Below are 13,657 nucleotides of genomic sequence, written 5' to 3' on the forward strand. Positions count from 1 at the left end.
ACAAAACAAAAAAACTTTTGCATGGTGATTAAAAAAAATATACAAAATTGCATTTCCCCTCAGAGAAATTACTCATATATTGGTGCAAAAACCAAAGTGTACATTTTAATTACAGGTAAGTTTTTTATATTACACAGTAATTCAAACATCTTTTTTGAAAGTAATTTCTACCCTTTTACCAAATATTTATATATTTGTTGGTTTGTATTTTCTGTTTGTTTGTTTAAGCAGAAAAGTCCCGCTGAGATCTGCAGATCTCTGGCCAAGAAGAAGACTACAACACAACACAACACAAGAAATTTAAAACAATTATACAAATAAAAAAGATTAAAAAAACAACAGTTAACGATTTCATTTTTCCATCTTTCAGAATACCATCAAATCGAGACAGTAAATGAAAGCTGTTTTTTAAAATGAAAATTAAATAAATGAATAAAATAATTTAAATTAACCTGAAAATGGAATAAAATTTTGACCTGGTTAATCTAAGTAAAACTGATGCAGTTCTTTGACAGCAACACTGAGCCTTAAGCTTAAATGAAATTAAATGATTATTTTTAACCGTTGTGCTATCTTAGATGACCCCACCCTTACATTGACGTGTTCTCCCTACCATGACAAAGGTGGATAAAGGGGGAAAGATTTCATGTAATTCATGGACACCAGTGAAGATCACAAATCATTTAAGAAAAAAGGTTCAGCGCACTGTCTAATGGGTCTAGATGACCCAACTCCCAATGTTACAGTGCCTAGGATAGCACAAGGGTTAAGGAAGCAGCCAAATCATTCAACGTATTCAGAGAAACAAGGTGACGGTTTAGTTTTGATAGTAAGGTGTTGAAACCTGTGACTTACCCTATTCAGTACAACAGACTTTTTTTTTTAAAATCACATAAAAATAATCCTTAATCATGCATGTATTCCCCATTAGTCGACTCATTTGTGCGAAAACTTTGTTATTTAAATGCTGGGTCAACCCTGATGAAGTTAAGCAGCAATATAATGATTCCTCTCAGCTGTCAGGACACCCCAGCCTGAAACACAGATGTCGGTCTCATTGTCACTGACTGTTTACAACACGCCATCATCAAACCCAATAATATGCATTTAGATACTTTTATGTTAAGAGTGGAGCGATAATTCACGATACTTTTTTTTCTGGAAGGAAAACTACGGCAAAATTCAGGATTCAAACTTACCCGGCAGGGCCGGCCCTGGTCTTCTGGGGGCCCTAAGCGAAATTTAATTTGTGGGCCCTCTAACTGGTCAGCAGCTCCAAAAAACGCAACTGTTGTTGTAATATAAATGAGATATCTCTATTAATACATTTGTGAATTATGGTTGCTGCCAAATAATTGAATACAGTATATTGCCTGGATGTTGGATGCACATTAAGTGGTGCCAAACAAATTTTAAATGCAAAGAAAAAAAATCAATGACAAATGTATATAGATATATAGATATATATTTTTTAATGTATTATTAGGCAGTCAACAAATGACATTCACAAAACTCCAACTTATTAAAAACAGCAACTTAATAGCAAATCAAATAACTATAAAACAATCCAAAGTAAAGAAAACAACAGCTCAATGAGGGGGAGTTTGGAAAGTCAGTCTTTATCAGTCTGAAAAGGACCTCTTTGCACCAAATCCATTCTTACTGGATCAGAGAGTGTGGTTAGACATTCAGCTGGACCAACTGGATTTGAGGTAGGTGGAATTTTGGATCCAGTCGGCTCCTCTTCCATATACGCCTCTCTTGGAGCCCCTGGAACATAAAAGACAGAACTTCAATAAAAGCAAACAGTGAAAAGTCAAACAGTCAAATGTTTCCTTTCAACAGTAGATGTGGTGACAGCAGTTTCTTCTGCAGCTAAAAAACAAGAATTATTATTATACAATAATCAATGATAAAGCTAATAAAATATCTTTAGCAGAATACTAATAATACTTTAGTGGCTCATTTAAAATCTGTGTGCAGGTTTTTCACAATTTCATGATCTTTTGATATATTTATGAGAGGTTTATTGTTTGATTGTATATTTGCATAAGGTCATATTTCATTAATTTAATTATGAACAGTTTGGAGCTCCATACTCTTCAGCTGCTGTTTATGAAAAAAAGGGTTTATGCAGACACTGTTTTTTTATTACTTTACATGCTTTTAAAATTACCTGAGATGAAATCTTCAGTGAAGTCAGGAACATCTTGGGATGTGGACGCTGCACCTACTCCAGTACTTTTGATGCTTTTTGAGAGCAGAAGAAACTGTCGGCTGAGACGGAACTGTGCAAAACATCATCATTATGTAGAATCAAAACTGCAAAATACAAATAAGAAATAAATGTACCTACTTATAAATAATAAAACGTGAACACTAATTTGAGAATAAGTGGAAATATAAGCCTTTTATACACTTCTTTTTGTATTATTTTGTATGTTCATAATTTTAAAATTAGTACATTTATTTTGTTTGTCATTTATAGATGAGAACCTTTATTTCCTATGTATTTGGTAGTTTTTATTTTCCATATTTCATGCCAATGCAAGATTTATGACACACTCATTGTTGTAAAACTCAGACCACCTGACTACCTGTCTATAACAGATAAACAGCAGTTTTTATGCTGTAATAAACCGGAGAATGCAGAACGCACTAAATATGTGTTAGCAAAACAATGAAACAAAACGATAACGTGAGTTAAAATATTTTTCAGCCACCATATTAGTTGTCATTATTTACTTTTCTTTACTTTCCGCCGTTTTAGAAGGTCATGTCCAACCTCATCTTGGAAACTTGGGTATCAAAATTATTTTCGAGTTTTCCATGGGAAATTACGACAAAGGGGGTCGTTTATGTGCAAACTTCACCTCAGATCGCTTCGTATTTTACGTAAATTGCGCAGCTGCACAGAAATGCTGGATAATGTAAAAATAAAGCCCCAACATCCTCCAAACTTACCTTGTGATTGATGTTGAAGTTCTTTATCTTTTTTTAGCTCCTGGTGGTGGATAAAGTCTCTGAGGCATGACGTTTTCTTGTTGTCGCTTTGATCAGCGTGACAAAATGTGCTGTTTTTTTTCTTTTCCCCAACTTTATTGAAACAAAATGCGCTCGTAAATGCACACCATGCCAGACTCAGATGCAATTATGTTGACCAATCGTTGCTAAATGGTGTAACGTCATTATTTGGGTTGCCAAATTGGTTCATGTGTGCTGACAGGGGGGATCATTAAAGTGCAGGCAACTTTCTTTTGCACAACATTCAGAGCACACGTTGGTAAGGAAGTTCTATGAAATGGGTTGCCAGATTTGGGTCTTTTTTAATTTAATTTTTGTCGCCACTTCGGGGCCCTGCTGGTGACGGGGGCCCTACGCGGCTGCGTAATTCGCGTATAGGGAGGGCCGGCCATGTTACCCGGTCAACTTCTTATTGTAATGCTCAATACCCGAATTTACCACAAGGGGGCGCTGTAGTTCCACGAGATTTTCCACTATCCCCCAAACTCCCCCACTGGAGATTGATCATTTTCTTTCATGACATTATTCCTTTTCAAGGTTTTAAAAACGCTGTGGAACTGCTGTGAGTCCAGACTTGATCCGAAAGTGTTGACTGCTCATCACAGTGAGGAATTAGGGTCTCCGTTGGGTTCCCCATCTTTCGCCGGTCTTGACATATGACAACATGCTGGTGGAAGTGATGCCTGATGGCATGTTGCAAGTATTTATACTACCCAAGACTCACATCCTCCCACGGAATCCATAAGGTTGTGCATGAAACAAGGTGAAAACAGAAGCCTTTTATGGGACCGTTGCACATAAAAAACCAGTCCAAAGTCAAATGCGATCCCACAAAAACAAGTCAACAAAACGCCAAAGAGTGATCCTCAGTGCTGAGACACGCACAGCCCTGTGCTCCAGGACCTTCTTCAGGTAGAGGAGCTGTTTGGCAGCGGCCTGACAGCCTCATTTGAACTTAACAACTTGTTAAAATCAATACATGATTAGTCAGCAAAACAAAGGATTTTGCTGTAAAAGCTTGAAACTCGGGAGGATCACTAAACTCAGAGACCAGAGCATCCTCTGCTCGCCACAGGCCGGCCTGTCCAACCACTGCGGCAGCCGTATTGACAGCACCGCCTGCCACGAGCCTTCATCGGGTCCTCCGAATATTCTGCATTCACAAATGGAAGGCGGCATTGATTTTATGTAACATGGCTCGTTAAGTGCTGATTAGACCATTATAGTGATGTGATTTCAGGGAATGGGTTTGGGTGACAGGCGGCCAAACACAAATCAAAAGGAACTAATAGCCTTTTCGAAAAGAGATTTGGGCTGCAACACTGCTTCACCCATGACTCTCCAGTTACTATTACAATGATGTGTTTGTGTGTCTAATGGAGAAAATATCTATTACCAGCAGTGCGCAAAGCTCACTCTCTAGAAATGATGTGCTTGCTTTCAGAAAGGACTACTCTCTTCAAAAGTTTAGCATCTGGTAGTATTTTTTTTAATTATAATTTGTCAATAAATCCCAAATTCATGTTGTTCGGCTTGGTGTTCAACTTTTGATTGAGTTTTAGCATAACTAAGATGGTTAATGAGGAAAGTATGTGTTAGAGAAGAACCGCAGCTAATATTATTTTATTTTATTGCTTTTCTGAAAAACATCAGAGCAATTTGTCACATTTAAACAGAAATGGGGCAATTTTATTTTACCTTAAATTGTATTATTTTAATCCAAATGTAATCATGTTTATGCTTTTTTTCTCTCGCTGTATATGTAAATGTGAATTTTGGCCTTTTCAACAGAAAAATAAGGTAAAAAGAAATGTTGAGGCTTAAATTTCAAAACTACTATCTTTACAAAAGTCATTTTTTACAAGAGAAAAACACATAATATAATAAAACATAATAAAACGTATAATAAAATGAACAAGTTTCACAAATGTTCCCAACTCAAATGAAGTGTTTTCATAATAAATAACTTTTGCTTGAAGAGATATTCTCAATTTTATTTAAAAAAAAAAACATCTAAAAAAATCACTTTTCTTCCATTTCCATGTACCCAAAAACATATTCACTGCACATAACTGAGAGATTTATTCTTCATTAAAGACCCACTCTGATGAAAAGGCTGCTTTTTGTGTCCTTAAAATTTTCTTGTTGCATTTCTCTCATGATGGAGGACTGCAAAAAAAAAAAAAAACTGCATTTCTGGGTATTTCTTTATTAAAATTGGGGTGAATCAGCTTGGTGGGGCACAAGTTCCTACATCCGCTCCATTTTGAGGTGACTTTCTGATGAACTCCTGCTGCTCTGCAGAAACTATGTCCTAAAAAACGAGACGGGTTTTTGGACTTTGGCTAAAAACAGCATCATCATATATAACCGATCATTGGGCGCGCGCTTTTGAAATTGACCAAAAGACGATCCGAGTGGGTCTTCCAAACATTCCTTTAACCAAAAACCTCTCGAACTTCAGAGTTCAGATCCTCAAACCCCTTGTGAGACCACATGCTGGTGCGATTGGCTGTGGATTTCAGCTTATACAAGAAAATGCTGGACCTCATGTAGCTGGAGTGTGTCAGCAGTTCCTGCAAGACAGAGACATTGATGGTACAGACCCCCCCCCCCCCGCTCGTTCCTCAGACCTGAATCCGACTGAGGAGATCTAAAACATCAAGCCTCGCCGTGTCCACCAACGCCATGTTGCATTACATGATCTAGTAGTCCGAGTCTGCGAGGAGATTCCTGCAGGAAGCCATCCGCCACCTCATCAGGAGCTTGCCCCGGCATTGTGTGGAGGCCAAACACACCAGCACTGCTGCTTTTTGGAAACATTCGATCAGCCTGTGGTGTGTTTTTCCACTTACATTTTGGGGTGTAACTCTAAAACTCAGACCTCTATGGGTTATACATTTAATTTCCTTTAATATTGTTTGTGTTATTTTGTTGCTTACTTTGGTTAAAACCAAAGTATTTGATACGAATCTTTCAGAATGTCTTGTTTTAGTCTTGCCTTGATTTTGATGTGGTTGTGCTGATCCAAGAAGAAAAATATGGAGTTTATATCTCTAATAAAGTCCCAGATGTTTAATGTCTGAATCTGTTTTTTTTATTTTTCCTCTGGAGGCTTTTATGAAACAAGACTCCCCAGAGATTTATCAGAGTACCTGAAAAAGCCCTTTCACAACAATGCACCCTATTGTCTTCTCATGTACTCACAGGCCAAAGCCAAACTAAGCCGTTCTGTCATCCACACTTTGTCTTTGCAGCAGCATCAAGTGTCAATGTCAGCTTTAAAAAGACACAGGCTGAGCTCTGCATGAATTTCCCACCTCCCAAGAAGATGGAGTGTCCTTGTCCTCATTTACACAATCATTTGCACAAATTAGAGTCGACGTTAAGTCCTCATCATGCCGCAGGAATTATACTTTCATAGAGCCTGAAGCAAAGACTTGTTTTCTTACCTTGTTGGGGGTTGAATGTCTGTTAAAATCCTATCACAAAGTTATATCAATTTAATTTGCTGATGTCGTTGTGATAAAACTTTAAAACTGTGACCTGCTGAAAGGATGTTTTAGAGTTAAATCCAAGCAACGCGTCAAAACCGGGCATGGAAATGTCCACAAACTCCATGTGTACAGGCAGGTAAAGAAGGAAAAATAAAAAACAAGGAGTAGACATTGTCCTGATTGCTTCAACGCGAATCACCAAAGGTATTTTTAGCTCAGAAGCTTGGCAAACAAATTCATTTTTAAAGTCAGTGTCTTCACTGAATCACACATCTTCCAAACCGAACCCCAAAAGTCAGTTTCAGTGTAAATAGAGGATTTTACTCATGCGTTATGTCATGGATCTGTGCACTGACCCTCAGTTCTGAGCTTTAGCTAAAAAAAACGTTGTCACAACTGCCCTTTCGGGTGGATACGGGCTGCCCGCGGGTAAATAATGGGCAAAATTGTGAAAGCAGCTGATCGTCGACCACACAGTGAGCCCAGTGACGTGCGGTGAGGTTGATGGCTGGTGAGGCACAGACTCCTCTTGAGTTAGATTTATAATTGCAAGAACTGAATATTTTACCGCTCATCCAACAGCAGCTAACAGAATATAAGACACACACAAGAACATATTTGTCCTACAGAGAATATTTCTTCTATAGACACGGATAGAACACTCTTCTTGTGTATAAATTATTCATATATACTGTAAACAAATTAAAGTATTCTGATGTGATCAGCACACGTTTGACCCTCAAAAACTATTTCTGGTATTTTTTACAACTTCAAATTCTGGTGCTTTAATCAGTGTTGCAAAATGTGAAAATAATCATAAAAAATTAATTCTTTTTGGACTAACATTTATTTAGTTTTCAAATACTTACATTTTTTCCACTTACTCCCATGTTATTTTTCAAAACCAAACATTGAAAACCATGTTTGGCCTAACTTTTTGAGTCAGTGCACCGATCCTTCTTCACCAAAAACTCTATGATCTGTTGTAAAAGTCTTACTCATTTTATTTTTAGTTTAATGAGTTTCTCCCTCTCAATGGAGAAAGACGTCCTTAGTCTGTTTCTACGGCACCAGTGTAGCTACAAAGCAGCTGTCAGCTCACGCCTGCCCCCTGCTGGCGAGCCTAGCCCGGAGTTTCCGCTCCGTCTGTGATCGCGCAACACACAAATTCAGCGATTATCACCTCAAAAACTGTGGAAAACATGTCGAGTCAAATGAAAATGTATCTTTATCACAGTTCAGTGGAAAAAAAAATTTACTTCATGTACTTTTTTCTATTTTAGCACGATTATGACAGGTGAGGCCGAGCCTGACTTGCGTCATCTGACCGCACGTCACTGAGTGAGCCATAAAGCAAACTGTTTACGCACATATTTTTACGTGTATGCGACGAGGGACAGATCATAGCCAAAACTTATCAAACAGCAATGCTAAGTGGGGGGTGGAGTAGGTGAGGGGCAGGCATGTGGTACCGATTTTTTTCAAGCCCCTTGTCTCCTAGAGCATAGTCCCCTAGAGCCTGCTAGTGCTGTTCATGTGACATATGTGCGCCCCTGATTGTTAAAAGTTAGGAGATTAGACAATCAGTGTGAACAAACTGGATTGTCTAGAAAGGACTGTATTAAATTTTAGGTTCGTACCCCGTCAGTTTCTTGCACACAGAAATAAATGAATGATGACTCAGAGACAAAACTTATCTTTTGTGGAGGTTTTACTTCGTACAAACACGAAGGGGACAGACAGATGAACATGGTGCATTCAAAGTCCGAACCAACGAGCTCAGAGATGGGCTTGGTATAAAAACCCTGCATTTGCATATTCAGAAGATCGTCCGATGGACCTCGTGTGAAAATCACGCCCACAGGTTACTGCTGGAGAGAAGCTCCAAGGCTAAAGTGAAGATCTGCTCAGCAGATCACACATGCACAGAAAAAAGGGAGTATGAGAATAAACTGTGAGAAAAATAGTTTGGCTGTGCTTTCTTCAAATGTAATATAATTTTGAGATGACAATACATGCTCAGTGAATTAAGTTTAAACCATTAGTGTAATAAAAGTTAAAGGCAGTTTCTAACTATTCTTCACAACCAGAGCCTAGTTTGTGTGGACATCCTAAGGGCGTCCTAACCTGTACACCCCATGTGTGCAGCATTCGCCCGGTCAATACTCGCACCTTAACAGTGATTATAGTATGGCATAAGGGCACCGTACATTAAATACTTCACGGTGCACTTACCACACGCACAACAATGTTGCGTTCAATTTTCAAAAACATCCCCTGAGGTAGCTGCCTCGGCCTCAAGGAAGTGCAAGACACACCTGTGCCCCCCTTGTGACATAACCAGTCCTGTCTACGACTCTTCATGGGCCCGGACAACCCAAAACCCACAGCGCCTGTATGGGTGAATGTGACCAGGGCTTTACCCTCAGGGCCCTTTAGCCAAGTTAGTTGTACAGCAGTGTGTAGGATGTGCCTGTTTTTCGCTCTTACTCTATATAAATGCAATCAATAAAATCACAAACAGGAAAAAAATAAATCAGATGAGACCTGAAAAAGTCAGAAATCAGTTATTTTTCGATCTCTATCCCCAGAATAGTAGCTTTTAGAACCTATACTTCTTTTAAAATCGGATATTCTCAGAATTCTGTTCTCCAGTTTTTCTCAGAACTCACTTAAGAAGAACTACGAGCAATAATTTGAAGATAGCTTTTACAGAAGAAACTCTGAACACTTAAAGGGACAGGAACGAAGCGAAGACCTGACGAAGACTCAGCAGTCTGGAACAACAGGATTAAACATCAGTTGAGGGAAGATATGCAGCTCAGATCATCATCAAAGGGGCAGACAGCTGTGACTGCGCAACTGGATCCACATGTGAAGGGGCGGAGTCACAGCCAGGTTGCTCAGAGACAAATTTCAGAACAAAAGAAAAGAACCAAACAAGCAAATGATGACACTGAAACTGCAGGCTTTTGAACTCAAACCTCAGAATATCATCAACTGTTTTATCTTCTCTGAATTTTAGTATATGTTACCCCGGGATTTAGTCAGTTCTTTATTTAGAATTTTTACTCCAGAAAGTCGACTTTTTCTTAAAAATTTTAACTAGTCTGGTTATGCGATACTTTTTTTTGTCATTAATTAATAATCACCTGTAATTAATTATTCTTATAACCACCATTTCTAATCTAAAATGGATTAACTTTAAAGTAACTCACATGTAGCAACAGTAACATTATAGATTAAAGTGAGATAAATGCGCTAACAAAAACCAACAACAATAATTTGTCTGTAATTAATTAATCCCAATTAACGCGCTAATTTTGACATCAAATAAGACATTTTGTAAAACTTCCTTCTCAAAGTTAAGGCTTCACTTTTCCTTAAAGGAAAATTCTTCTTTGTATTTATCTTAAATTGAATTATTTGGAGTATTTCATTAAGTTTCAGAATTTTTTTTATTTTAAACTATCATTTCTTTCCTTTTTGGAAGAAAATTACTGTTCTAAGAACTGAAAAGAGCAGGGCAACTGCTCTGTTTCTTCCTGAATGATGTAACATTTCTGTTTGGTGGGAGATCCTTTACACATCTTCCTTTACACGAAATATCCACATGTACTTTCTCTTTAAAATTTCCTAAACAGCAATTAAAAAAGGATTAACGGCCGTAACGTTTGCTCCCAGACCTCAGGTTGGAGGTTTCCTCGTTTAAGGTGATGTCATTTTTCTTGTCATTAACACAAACGAGAGCAGCAAACCAAAGCATCTGCCTTCCGCTTTCAGATGTTGTAATATTCCAGCCTGCTCACTTTTTTACCTCGTTTTTCTTGTGGATTGAGTGCAGATTTCTAAACGTTTGGCCGAATTTTAGTTCAGTAAATAATGACATCCAGTCCACATTGTTCGTCTGTATCTAACACGTTTCAAGGCCTGCTGAGGATCACTAAATGCTTTATTTTTTGTTTTTATCCGGTACCTAAAAGCAGCACTGCTTTTATTGTTTTAAAAAGGATTTTTCTTTTTGTAGATTTAACACCCCAGGGGTTCTATTTGCTGCTGCATCTCACACTGGCAACCATTGTTCAATAATTTTATAATCCATACCACACAACGCTTTGACATTTGCAGATGAATGGGAGGCTTTTGGGCGGGCATTCTGCACTCCACGCTAAGTGCCTTTTTGTTAGACAAGCACTTTGTTTTCCAGGGCAAACACCATGTCCCGTTTCAAGAGTCCCTCTAAAATGACCAACGACTGGCTAACATCTGGCTGCAAATGGCCATGAGAGCTGCTCTTCCGCTGAATCCTTCCGCCATGAATGTCTGCTGCAGATACTTTTCATTTATCTCAAAAACCCCAACAATAAGTGCATGTTAACTGGCTACATTGTTGTGGTTTATTGCTACACATAACAGGAGGGTGTTAGCATGTTTAGAGTAGACACAACGTTGGAATTTACTTCTGATTGGTCGGAATGTCAGAGGCAGGAAAGGTTCCAAGGGTCCCAAGGGTCCCAAAGGTCGTGGTGTCCGTATCTACAATTCCTAAATACAGTGTCCTAGAAATATCCCAGAAGTCTCTGCGAAAAAAAACAGTGTGCATCGATGCACACTAGATTGGAAAATATAGACCACAATGCATTGAGTTTGAACAATTTTGCGAAATAATTGCATTTAAATGTCTTTTTTTAATGAAACATTTTCATCGTCAGAACTCAGTGGATTCATAAAAGTAATCACAAAACAAACGCTCATGACAATGTGATTTTTTTTAATCGTGAAATCGATGATGTCATATTCGTCAAAAAGTAGTGAGCATGGTGTCTGAATTGCTTTTAAAATCCAGGGCACTTTATAGTCCTGCACTATATAGTTTTTTAGTAGTTAGGGAGTAGAGGAAGAGGAATTCGGACACAGGCTAAGGGAATTTGGCTTCTTGGAGCCAGCTGGTTCTTTCTGTTTGGAACGCCAGGGGCGAGGGGTCACTCAGTCCAGTTCTCATGTACAGTCAATGGTTGGGCTGTCCTGCTCTGGAGAGCTGGCGTTATTTCACAGCCTTCCTCCTATAACCCGCTTTCCCAGCATATGTCCGTTCACAGATCGATGACTAATTACTTTGGTTTCTCCAGACACAGCATCTACTCTCTAATTAGCCAAACAATGAATGGCAATGTCTTGGGTTTCCATGTGTGCTTTTGACTTCCACTCGCTGCATCATGCTTTAAATGTGTGTATTCAACCAAGTCATTTCAGCTTTTCTGTTTATTCGTGAAAACAATGGCCTGTGGCCATATGTTGTTAATTACACAACAGTTAAGACCGGCCTGGAACATCCATCAAAATTAAGGGGGCCGTCATTTCCCTTCTACTGCACAACGTTACAGAGAAAATGTAGGATTTTGTTTTGGGGGGAACATAATGACATGGTATCAAAATAAAACACAGCTTGGGGGGAGGGGGGTAATTAAAAATAACATTATTTGAAAAACTTAATCCCCTAAGGCACAATATTGTCCTGCAGCTGCCTTTGATTTGCGCAGTCAGTTCCCATTCGAGCTCCTCTGTTGTCAAGGAGCTCGGCTGCAGAAATTTCATTACAGTTTTATGACAAATCAAAACACCCAGCGTGTGAGATCTGGATGCTGGCACCTCAGCAAATGTGTCGCCATGATGGAGAAAACTGGTGTTCAGCAAATACTGTTCTCCAATGATGAGCTGTGAGGGACTTTAGGCTTGTCTATTCATGTACTTTACATCCTACTGGTTCCTCGTTTTTTAGACACTTCAGTCATTGGGGGGAAAACACAAAAGATACAAGCGAAAAGTACTGTTGCACTGAAAGGACTTTTTTTTGTACTTTCTTCAACCCTTAAAAGTTTCTATTTTTAAAATCCTTTTATTGGGTTACCATTAATTGCTGCTATCTAAAATAAACAGACCAAAAAATGTTAAAAAACAAAACAAAACATTAAAAGGCCAGAAGATTCCGATTCAGACGTTTTTTGAATCTGAGAATTAAAGATCCAAATATTAAATATTAAAGCTGAACGCTGTCGCAATGCCTTATATTATTATTATCAGTTTAATTTAATTTTTTCACAAAGCAACAGTTCAAAAATAAAATTTTATCAAAATTTCATACAAAAATGAAAGAAACAGCAGCAATCAAAGCAAGAACCATCCATTTTAATCTAAGCATCTAAGCAAAGATGCCCATGACTTTTCTCTCCCTGGCCGCTTTCTCCACTTCTGAGGGGGAACTCTGGGTCCTCCCTGGGGTCTCTGCCTGATGGGACATGCCCGGAAAATCTCCCTATGGAGGCATCCGAATGTTTACAATTGTTCTTAGTTTAATTAGGCCAATTTTTGAAAACAGCTTTGAAAGAGCCTTAATTAAGTCACCAACATTTAATGCAGGAGAATTCACCACCTTACAACATACTGAGAACGTTATTGGACCACTGTGGGGAAGAACAACTCCCCAAACAATAAATCAAAGTAAGAAACTCTGAGCGGAACCAGACTAACCAAAGGTGATGGTCTACTAAAAAGGTGTGGGGTCAGGCAGACAGGATAGAGTAGGGCAGATTAGTGGTCCAGTGGAAGAGTGTCTGCCCTAACAACGGCGATTATCCACATTTGGGTCAGACTCTTAAAAATGGGGCTCTTCCTTGTTTGGTTGCTCGCTCAAAAGATCATTTTTACCATCAGTGATCACCCATTACAAGGTGTTTGGCGCTTCTGTGAGCCGGAAGTCAAGTCACGGCTTGTTTTTGTCTCTAAGATGCAGTTTTGACATTGCATCTGCAAGAATCTGTAATACAAATTCTGCTGGTTTTTGTGCATTGTATTAAGCCACTCTTTGATTTTCTTGTCGGGCCAAAGCCATGGATCAAACAGAACCTCTTGTTCTCATTTTGGAATGTATCTGTTCCAATCTGAATGGTTTCATATTCTCCATTTTGTCTTTTTTGAAGGACAAATGGTATTAGCTGGTACTAGCATCTGTCACGGCGGTGGGGTGGTTCGAGAGCCGGTTGGACCCAAATGCAGAGGCGGAGGCACACGGTTCAACCGGCTCTCGAGCCACCCCACCGCCGTGACAGAATGGACCAACCTTATTTTCTGGACCCAGC

At 38.8% G+C, this 13,657-nt stretch overlaps 1 long non-coding RNA gene across 1 annotated transcript; it reads right to left on the reverse strand.

Annotated features, from left to right (window-relative positions):
* Positions 1–1,487: 1,487 nt before the first annotated feature.
* On the reverse strand, positions 1,488–3,393 carry LOC111948448. The gene is made up of 3 exons (XR_002874459.1): positions 2,965–3,393; positions 2,177–2,288; positions 1,488–1,770 (listed from the first exon to the last, which is right to left on the reverse strand). It is a non-coding gene; the product is annotated as an uncharacterized LOC111948448 (long non-coding RNA).
* Between the last annotated feature and the right edge of the window lie 10,264 nt (positions 3,394–13,657).

This window comes from Oryzias latipes, chromosome 13, assembly GCF_002234675.1.
Source record: "Oryzias latipes chromosome 13, ASM223467v1".
Taxonomy (NCBI): Eukaryota; Metazoa; Chordata; class Actinopteri; order Beloniformes; family Adrianichthyidae; genus Oryzias; species Oryzias latipes.